Below are 10,560 nucleotides of genomic sequence, written 5' to 3'. Positions count from 1 at the left end.
GAGAGGCCTGGGTCCAGGCTCTGCTTTTGCCTCCTCCTCTGGCCAGGACCCCTCACCCCTGCAAGTCCTCCTCCTTCAGGAAGCCTTTGAGCCTTTCTCCTCCTGGTGATGTGATCAGCTCTCTTTGCTTCTTTGCAGGAGGCGTCCTCCACAGCCACGAGCTGGATGCGTTGCTTTGGTTTGCTTTTATGCTTGTTAAGATGGTGCAACCCTGCTTGAAGTTGTCTGCTCTCAGGCCACTGGGGTCCATGTTTCCTAAGTCCAGGACACCTGTGACTCTGTTTTGTTTCTCTTAATAGTCTTCATTTTTTTTTTTTAAAGCAGTTTAGGTTCATAGCAAAATTGAATTGAAGGTACAGAGACTCCCCATGACCCCTTTGTACCATGGCCTCTCCCAGGAACCACATCCTGAACCAGATGCCACATTCGTTTCAATCAGTGAACCTCCACTGACAAATCTTAGGGCTCACTCTTGGTGGTGTGCATCCTATGGGTTTGGACAAGTGTATAAGGGTGTGTATCCACCACTATAGACTCATTCAGAGTCTTCTCATTGCCCTAAAAATCCTCTATGTTTCACCTCTTCATCCCACCACCCCTCAATCTCTGAAAACCACTTATCTTTACAGTCTCTATAATTTTGCCTTTTCCAGAATGTTACAGAGTTGGAATTACACAGCATGGAGACTTTTCAGATTGGCTTCTCTCACTTTGTCCTATGCGTTTAAGGTTCCCCCATGCCTGTTCGTGGCTTGATTTTATCACTGAATAATATCCCATTGTCTGGAGAGACCACAGTTTATTTAGCCATTCACATTCTGAGAGACACCTTGATTGCTTCCAAGTTTTGGCAAGTATGAATAGAGTTGATAAAAATATCTATGTGCAGAGTTTTGTGTGCACCTAAGTTTTCAACTCCTTTGGGGAAATGCCAAGGTGTATGATTGCCGGATCGTGATTGCCGGTAAGAGAATGTTTAATTTCTAAGAAAGAGCCAAAGTGGCTGTACCATTTTGCATTCCCACCAACAATGAAGGAGACTTTCCTGCTGTTCTACATCCTCACCAGCCTTTGGAGATGTCAGTGTCCAGGTCCGGTCATTTTCCTAGGGGTGTGGGGCATCTCCCTACTGTTTAAATTTGCATTTCCCTGATGACATCTGATGCGAGGAGCATCCTTCCGTGTGCTTGTTTGCCATCAGAGCATCTCTTCTCCCACACAGTGACAGGGTCGTGCTGGGCAGTCATTGGGTTCTGAGCACTGGACTTGCTCTCTCATTCCTTATTCTTGAAATTAGGAAGAGAGCTTGCTGAGGGCAGGGTGTGTCTCCCAGGTCAGACCTTGACCCTGGAGAGTCTGGGCACCGTGGGGTAAGAGCACATCTGTTTGTGTGATCACAGAGAGGCTACATCACCCACCTGAGCCTCAAGCTCATCACCTGTGAAGTGGGGAGACGCCCAGGACCTTCTTTAGAGAGTTGTTTCCAGTAGTAAACCTGCTGCTGTATATAGAATAGCTCTGAGCCTGGCACATGGGCAACCCCAGGAAAGATTAGAGAATGGTGACCGAGACTGTTCCGTTTGCATCTTGGAGGAAGGACCAGCTTCCATTAGCCCAGATAACAGCTGAGCTGGGACAGGGGAGCTGGAATCATTCTCAGAAGAAAGGCCAAGAAATCTGAAGCAGCTGCCAGGCTGCCTCCTTGTGTTGTCTCATTACGAAGATTTTTTTTTTTTTTTCTAAAATAGGTGCCTAGGAGTTTGGGGTGATGAGTAGGCAGAAAAGGTTAAGACAAAGCCACTATGCCATGGTTGCAGCTTGATAAACTTCAACTCCCAGAGCAAGTATTTGGTTGGAAACACACAGTTTTTGAGAATTAAATGTAAAGATTAAGAGACATTACCTAATATGGGGATTCACCCAGGAGTCAGGCTCAGTTATCAGCAAAGGGGTGAGCTGTTAACAGAAGACTAGTTCCTGGGGTTCCTCACTCACTTTCTTGGCTCCAGCCAAGGCCAGTCCTGGCCTGCCCTCTTTCCTCACACCATCAACACACAATTAATGAAATGTTGGAATGGGCCCAGACGAAAAACTTGTTTAGAACACTTCCTCCCCACTTCACCAGCACACAAACATCTATTCTGGGTTTGGGCCATTTTCCAAGTTGTGTTACATGATAATAAACAAGCTTGTTTTGTTTTTTTTTATGAGTGAAATTTTAACTGGGTACTTTGCAAAACACAATTAAAAACATTATTTGGAGAAACTATTAAGTGGAAAATTTCAAGACATAAAGAATTGCATGTGGGTTATAAAAATGTTTTTCTCTAAGCTCTGTTTATTCCTTGGCATTTGGAAAGACCTGCTTGGACACATTTCTTCTCAGGAATATGTGCTTCCCATAGATGTTTGGACTTTCTTATATAGGCTATCAATATTAGCTATCTTATTTTAAGGATAAAAAATGGGAGAAGTTCAAGAAATTGATGAGCAGGCTTAAATTTGCTGAGAAGCTTAGAATTCATGACTGAAATTTACAAAGTAAATCAACACACTATGAAGAAGTAAATTAACCCCGAATGACAAAATGAAGGGATGGTTCCCATGTAACCTCATAAATTTCCTGCTTGATGCATTTCAAGTCTCTGATTTCTAATAAAATTCTCATGAGAACATACTATTGCTCCATAAAATCTCCTGAACTCTCCCCATGAGAACCAACTGGTTTATAAGGGCACAAGGGTTCAAGGCTGTGGTTTATTTATTAAAAAATTCTCAGTAAATAGATCACGGTCCACTGGAGAAGGCCCCACAATTATGGAGCGGCCGCATGTCATTCCTCCTGTCCCCAAGCATGAAGAAAATAAAGAAGAAACACGTCAAAAACTCTGAACAAGGAAAAAAATTGTAACCATTTTTTTTTTCCCTTAAAGAAAGTTCTATGTGAGTTGCTCCAGGCCTTTTTCCTAGGTGCCAAGGATAGGGAAACTCTCACGGGAGTTTCACCTTTGCTTTAGGGGAGTCTGGTTGACAGCGAGCCCGCAGGCGCAGAGTAGAGTCTTGGTGTCCTTTCCCTTTGGGGAGCACCCCCCGGGGCACCCCTCCTGGGACCACACGGCAGACAAAGGCTGCCAAGTAGGTCTGTACAATCTGAGAGATTTCAAACGTCTCAGAGAAGACAGGTTTTAATGTATTTAAATGTAGTCATGAAGATAAGGAGTTTGTGGCATACTCAGCTCCACCCCACATTCCTACCACCTGGGAAAGTAATCTCTACTAACCTTGTGTTTTCATCTGTGCCAAATACTTGGTGAAAAGCTGTATGGGGGACCTCCCTGACGGTCCTGTGGTTAAGACTCCATGCTTCCAATGCAGGGGCATGGGTTTGATCCCTGGTCGGGGAACTAGGATCCCATGCATTGCATGGTGCAGTAAAAAAAAAACGAAAGCTTTATATTAGACCACACTCGATTGTACATACAATCCTGTAACACAGGCTGTTTCTGTCAAGCTCATTTCAGAGCCCTGAGGGAAACTCCGCACAGAAAGGTTAACTCAGCTCACAAGGGATGGAGCAGGGACCCAAACCCAGCCAGGCAGACTGAAGTGCTGACCGCTAACCACCCGACTGGACTTGGAGGAAATGCCCACCAAGGAGGTGCCATGACTCCTGGGCCTTTCCAGGTCTCAACAAGCTCACCCAAGATGCTCTTTAAACAGACTCAAAGGTTCAGGTCTAACAGCTGCAAAGCACCTTATCGGGTTGAAAACTGTACTGAACTCCTCACGGGTGGGCTGCGTCTGACCCCGGCAGCCTGCAAGGGAGACAAGCCCTCTGCCTTCTGTGCCACTGTCTTTTCACCGGACTCCACACTCCAGACCTGGACCTTGTGTTTCCAGCGCTTGGTGAGGGGACTGGCACATATAGGTGCTTGATGAGATGTTCTGAGAGATAAAATTAGGTTTTGGCTCATGGCTGAGAAGAAAGGATAATTAAGATTTAAAACAACGGACTGCTTTTAAATAGCAACCTTGGATTCAGAGCAAAATTGAGAGGAAGGTACAGATTCCCAGATATCCCCTGTCCGACCAAGGCGTCACCTCCCCCACTGTCAACATCCCCACCAGATGGCACGTTTGCTGCGACTGATGAACCAACACAGATACACCATCACCACCCAGGGTCCACAGCTTCCGTCAGGCTCAGTCCTGGTGCTGTGCCTTCCATGGGTTGGGACAAGCGTATAACTGTGTGTATCCATCATTGTAGCATCACGTTGAGTAGTTTCACTGCCTGAAACATCCTCTGGGCTCCACCTGTTCACCCCCCTGCCTTCTGTCCCAAGCCTCGGCAGCCACTGACCTTTTTACTGTGTCCATATTTGCCTTTTTGAGAACGTCACAGAGTTCGTAGTCTTTTCAGATTGGCTTCTTTCTCTTGTGTGTGTTGTTACTTCAGTCGTGTCCAACTCTGAGCGACCCCATGGACTGTAGCCCGCCAGGCTCCTCTGTCCATGGGATTCTCCAGGCAAGAACACTGGAGTGGGTTGCCATGCCCTCCTCCAGAGGATCTTCCTAACCCAGGGATCAAGCCTGAGTTTCATGTCTCTTGCATTGGCAGGCAGGTTCTTTACCGTTATTGACACCCGGGAAGCCCGGCTCTGCTCTTAACAATTATCTCAACAAACCCTTAAGCCTACAACTGATAAGGGCAGGGCCTCTGCTGGTTGGGAGACGCAAAGGCCACATGTAGCTTTTCAGAGCACGTGCTGCCGCCCATGCGGGGTGTTGGTGTACATGACTGAAAGCAACGGATTAAAAATCAACCAACTAAACTTGTACATAAATGGATGAAGGATGGAGGGGCAAGAGCGCCACCTACTGAGCCCACGCCACCCTGCAGGTGCGGGAGCCAGCCTGTGGCTGCAGAGAAATCCCCTGTGCATTGCCCCTGCTACCCAGGGTTGGGGATTATGTGATGCTAGCGCTTGCTCTTAAAACACGGACGTATAGTATGCTTAACTCCATAACACACATCTAGTAACAGCCTCACACAGCACGTCTTCATTACAAAAGTCAGCAAGATCTATGGCCATTTAATGCATTAACATGTCAGGGGATGCTCATCTCTGCACAGAACGGGCTTTTTGCAACTTAGAATTATGGCTAAACCTTGTCATGAATTAAGTGAGAGGAGAAAGCAGTTGGCCATTTATTTCAAACCCAAGTCAAAACGAAGCCAGATTAAGCTTTTTAGCTGATAGTTATTTAAAATAAATGACTTGAAATCCTAAAAGTTTGTATAACCTTACAAAATGCGACTTGGACCTTTGTCCACCTACCTCCATTACTCAGATTAATCACATTGCTTCCTGACCGCTGAGAAAAAAAATCTTGACCTCCAAATTCTTCAGACATTTGAGAAGGGAAAGTGGGGTCTGAGTATCTAAGGAAATATTTATCCCTTGACTTGTAATGGCTGTGATTTAAAGCAAACACGGGACCTGCCACCAGAACCAGTCTCGTTTCCTCTGGTGTTCCTAGAAGTCCGGGGGCTTTCAGAGGGGCAGGCTGGGACGGAACATTTCGGGAATTCCTGTTTTGTTTGTCAGTCGTTTCTAAGGGTCAGTTGATCATTTCTAAGGATCACCCTATGAGCCTACAAAGCCTGAGAAGGGTCTCGGCCCTCACCCCACTGGATTCTTGCAGGAGGCTGACCTTGTGAGCCTACAAAGCCTGAGAAGGGTCTCTGCCCTCACCCCACTGGATTCTTGCAGGAGGCTGACCTTGTGACCCCACGAGGTCCTAAGACTGTGGCGAGATGCCCTGAAGTGAGTTTATGGCTTTGGAGCAATTACTGTAAAACGTTTTAAGTCAAAACAAGCTTAAGTCTCCATGAGGACCCAGGATGCACTGTCTCTGGGGTATGTCAGCGCCCTGCAGGTGGTGGCGTCTCCTTTCCTCCATGGTCTGGGGAACAAAGTACCCCCAACCGCACCAAGTGACTCAGGCTCCACCCTCTCTGGAGGGCAGCCGGGACACTGGGCTTGGGAGAGGGGGCCCACGAACTGAAGGGGCCTGCCCCGGGGGTGGGAGAGGCCATCTCCGCTGGCCGTGAGGCCACGCACAGGGACTCTGTGAGGCAGCCAGGCTAGCTCAGTGTCTGATTCACAGAGGAGGAACCTGAGGCTCAGAACCCTGAACTGACTTCTGTCCAGTCAGACGTTAGCTGGAGAAAGAGCAGAAGAGAGTCCAGGTCTCATATGCTGCAGGGATCTCCCACCTCAGAGCTTCCCTCAGAGGTGCAGTGCACCAAAGCTCATCTCTTTCAGGCATTAAAAAAAAAAAAAAGTGAATCTCCATTCTCTTACCAAATATTCCATCTCTTAAAGTAAATTAAAGGCCCGTATAGTCAAAGCTATTATGTTTCCAATAGTCATGTCCGGGTATCAGAGTTGGACCATAAAGAAGGCTGAGCGTCAAAGAATTAATGCTTTCAAATGGCAGTGCTGGAGAAGACTCTTGAGAGTCCCTTGGACTGCAAGGAGATCAAACCAGTCAGTCCTAAAGGAAATAAATCCTGAATACTCATTGGAAGAACTAATGCTGAAGCTGAAACTCTAATACTTTGGCCACCTGATGTGAAGAGCCGACTCATTGGAAAAGACCCTGATGCTGGGAAAGATTGAGGGTAGGAGGAAAAGGGGGTGACAGAGGATAAGATGATCGGATGGCATCACTGACTCAATGGACATGAATTTGAGAAAACTCCAGGAGATGGTGAAGGACAGGGAAGCCCAGCATGCTGCAGTCCATGGGGTCACAAGGAGTCAGATACAACTCAGCGACTGAACAACAACGACAAGACAAAATGTTGCCTTGAAATCCAAAATTCTCAGGTCTGGATGTCATTCTCAATAACACTGGTTATTTTTTGGTTGGTCTGTGTTCTCTTAGTTTTGGCTTGAAGGATACACTAAGAACAAAAATCCATATTGTTTATGCTGTTCCCCTCTTCCCATCCCCCCACCCCCAGCCTTGCCAATTTGTAAACAAATCAGAAAAAAAAAAAATCCCCAGTGGGCTGGAAACCTGTCCATGGTTTGCTCCAGCTGGAAAGAATTGTGTTCCACCAAGATTTAGACCCCATTTATAATGGAAACCCTGACGGGCAGTGTTGTAATTATAGTCTTGCTGTAATGAATGTATCTCTGTGGTCAGTCGTGGATTTTTCCATGGTATTTTTCCATGGGAGATTTCCTCCCTGGGAGATGCTAACTTAAAATCTGGACTATAGCTTTGACTTCAGAGCAGACTTCTCCTGGCATCGATGGAGCTTAAAGTCGACCATCATATTGGCTTTGGTAGACAGCGTTAGCAAGGGGGACATTAGTCAAGTTGAGTTTTGCAAGATTGATGGGGCTGGGGGAATAAGGGTTTGGTGCTGGAGGACTGTATTTTGGGAACCTTGCATTGTTGCCCAGATTTTTAAACCAGAGACTGTTTTCTCTGCTGAGTGGCTACATGAAGTAGGAAAAAGTGTCTAGAGCGGACAGGTATCAAGGTGACCAGCCATCCCGATCGGCCCGGGAGACTATCTGGTTTAACTCTAAAATCTCACATCTCAGGAAACCCCCAGTCTTAGGGAAACCAGGATGGTCGGTCATCTTAAAAAGTGGGTGAAATTGAATCAAATTCTACAACTGAGCTGAGTTTTAAAGTAAAATCCTTTCTGTGTGTTTAAAAAAAACTCAAGTGTCATCAGCCCTTAGCTTGAGAACTGAATTGGGGGCATGGGAGCGGGGTCTCAGAAGGAATAAGTCTCAATCTCACGCTTGGCTCGGCACAATATAGTATGAAAAACCCAAGACGCCACCACGCTGTGTAAAGATTTCTTACGCTGACCGATCCCACTCTGGAGGCGTGAGCAGGACAAGGCGGCTCGAGGTGTGCTGGCTGTCCCAGGAGATGCTGCCGGGGCCCGCAGAGGGAAGGATGCAGGGGCGAAGGCGTCAGGGCTGGCGTGGGAGCCGGGGCACCCCCTCTGGGCCCCGACTCAGTGCCCTGGGCCTGGAGGTGGCCTTTTGGGTCTCTCTCAGTTCGCTCTGATGGCCTTTTCCAAGGACTGCGGAAGCCTCCGCCTTTTAGGGACTGGGAGGCTGACTGGGGTAGGAAGAAATGGAAGAGTAAGGAATCAAAGCCTAAGCCAAAATGGCCAACACCAGGGACTTCCCTGGCGGTCCAGTGGTTAAGACTTTGCCTTCCAATGCAGGGTGGATGCAGGTTCGATCCCTGGTCAGGGAACTAAGACCCCACATGCTTTGGGGCCAAAACACCAAAACATAAGACAGAAGCAATATTGTAACAAATTCAATAAAGACTTTAAAAGTCATCCACATAAAAAAAAATCTTAAAGAAAATGACCAACACAAGATCCCAAAACATGAGGGACCTTTGCACAGGGGTGAGAAGACACACGTGTCAAACCTCCTTGTGACTTCTAAAACCAGGCAGCTTGGGACACAAATATTAAACCAGTTTTTGGGGTTATAAATGCTGAGATTTCGGGGTAGGAATAGAAGCTGTTTCTATAAGCTCAGAGCCTTTGGTGGATGTGTGTTATCTCTGCTGTTGCAGATTCTATAGCTCTGAGGTTGAGCATCGAGACAGAGAAGCAGGGCACACTTAAAACGGCCACGTCCCTGCTTGGGGGCAACCGGTTTAGAGGCAAGCGCGCTATAGTTTGTGAAAGAAGCTGAGAGCACTGCTGGGGGGAACTGGGCAGTTACTTTCAGTAACCCCAGGCTGGTCTCCCAAGCTACTGGGCTCGGGGCGCCCACTTTTGGGGAGTTCGTGTCCTCTGCCTTCCCTTTCTGGCAGTGGTGGTGGACAGCGGGCCCGGGACATTCACTCCTTGGCCTCCTGTGGCCTGCTCGTGTGGGTTGGCATTGGTCCTTACCAGCACCAACAGCACAGCACACCCAGGGCTCCACTGCAGCAAGAGGACCCTCCTGGGGCTGGTGCAACCCCCTCCTCCTGCAAGCTAGGGTGCTCTGGTTCCCGGGACTCCAGCCAGAACGCTGCACACCAGCCCTGGTCAGACTGTCGACCAGCCTGTGAACGTAAGAGCCACTTGTGCTCTAGGAGAGCAGGGAGCTCAGCAATAAAGGCAGGCGTGTGCAACTGTTTTTTACAAAAACCCAGACAGTTATTCAGAGGCTTTGCTTATGACCGGCGCAATCTCTAGTCTTTCAGAAAAATCTAGAATTTAATTCCACATAGGGGTGTTCTCTGCTTGCTGTAAGCTGTCTGTCAGCCAGGCCTCACCAGGCAAACAGCTGAAGAAAACAGCCTGTCCCAAGGAGCGAACCATCAGAGAAACATTCATGGAGACCAACCCTGATTTCCTCAGCTTCTGGAGAGCCCGCTTTCCCTCCTTTGTGTGGGACATGCGGGCAGTCGGTAGCAGCCGATTCTGCAAGTCCTTGCGTTGCTTCCTATGCAGCTTCAAGGGAGAAGGGAGTGAGGTAGGCTTAAAGAAACAAGAAAAGCAGGTGCGACAGCAGATATGAGATAAATGTCCTCAAGCAAATATCCGGGGGCAGCCTGTACTTTCAAGGTTCTGGATGACGGCCACTCACTGAAGCAGGAACATCAACAGAATATATCCAATATGTGAGACTTAGCCTAACAAACAGCTGTGCAGGGACTACCGATATTCCGAGGGAGCAGAGAGCAGCCCCTGAATCTGGGAGCTCATTGGATGCTCCCAGCTGGGCCATGTGTTCTGCCATTCACAGGGTCTCACAGGTTATCAGCTTCAGAAGAGGCCACCTGGAGACGGCGACAGAGAAAAAGCAACATCACTGCACGCCCCGCAAGATCCACCCCTTCTACCCAAAGGGGCAACGGCTGGCCGGGTTTTCAAGCGTGGCTTCTTTCCCAGTCTGGTCTAGCCTCTGCAGGTGCAGGGGCCAGGTCACAGAACTGCACCCGAATCAGAGCGGACACCTGCTCCCCAAGGTCCTTCCCAATTCCCGCACCGCGGCCCCAGCCTCGGTCCCTCCTCAGACTCGTCCTGAGATGCCCTGTGGCGCTCATTCCCCGTCACCGTGATGAGTCCTGAACCTGCTGGTTCGAGCTCAGGTGGCTCCTGGTGGTCCTCCCCTGAGGACATGTGCAGTGCCATCTCCAAACGTCACGCTCAAGGTGCGCGCATCCTGACCACGGAGATCCAGACGAGGAGGAGTCGAGTAGAAAGCTCCCTCCAGTGACCGTTCTCAAGGTCACACAGAGCATCCAGTTCTTGCTGAGCTTTTGATGTGGAGGGGAAAGGCCAGAAGCCCCGGGTGGAGCCACTGATGCTGTTCTCCACGTCCTCCTGACAAAGATTCTCTTTGACCAAACCCTGCTCAGGCTACCCTGAACTTTTCAGCCAAGTCCTCTTCCATGTTCCTCTCTGCTTTGTCCAGTTTTAGCATGAATCCTGCTAAGTCAACTTAGCCAGAAGCCCCCACCCTCAGTATCCGATCACCTTCCATACCCGATCGGGTTCCTCAT

The sequence above is a fragment of the Bubalus kerabau genome, chromosome 2 (genome assembly GCF_029407905.1).
Source record: "Bubalus kerabau isolate K-KA32 ecotype Philippines breed swamp buffalo chromosome 2, PCC_UOA_SB_1v2, whole genome shotgun sequence".
Taxonomy (NCBI): Eukaryota; Metazoa; Chordata; class Mammalia; order Artiodactyla; family Bovidae; genus Bubalus; species Bubalus kerabau.
This window is presented reverse-complemented; position numbering follows the sequence as displayed.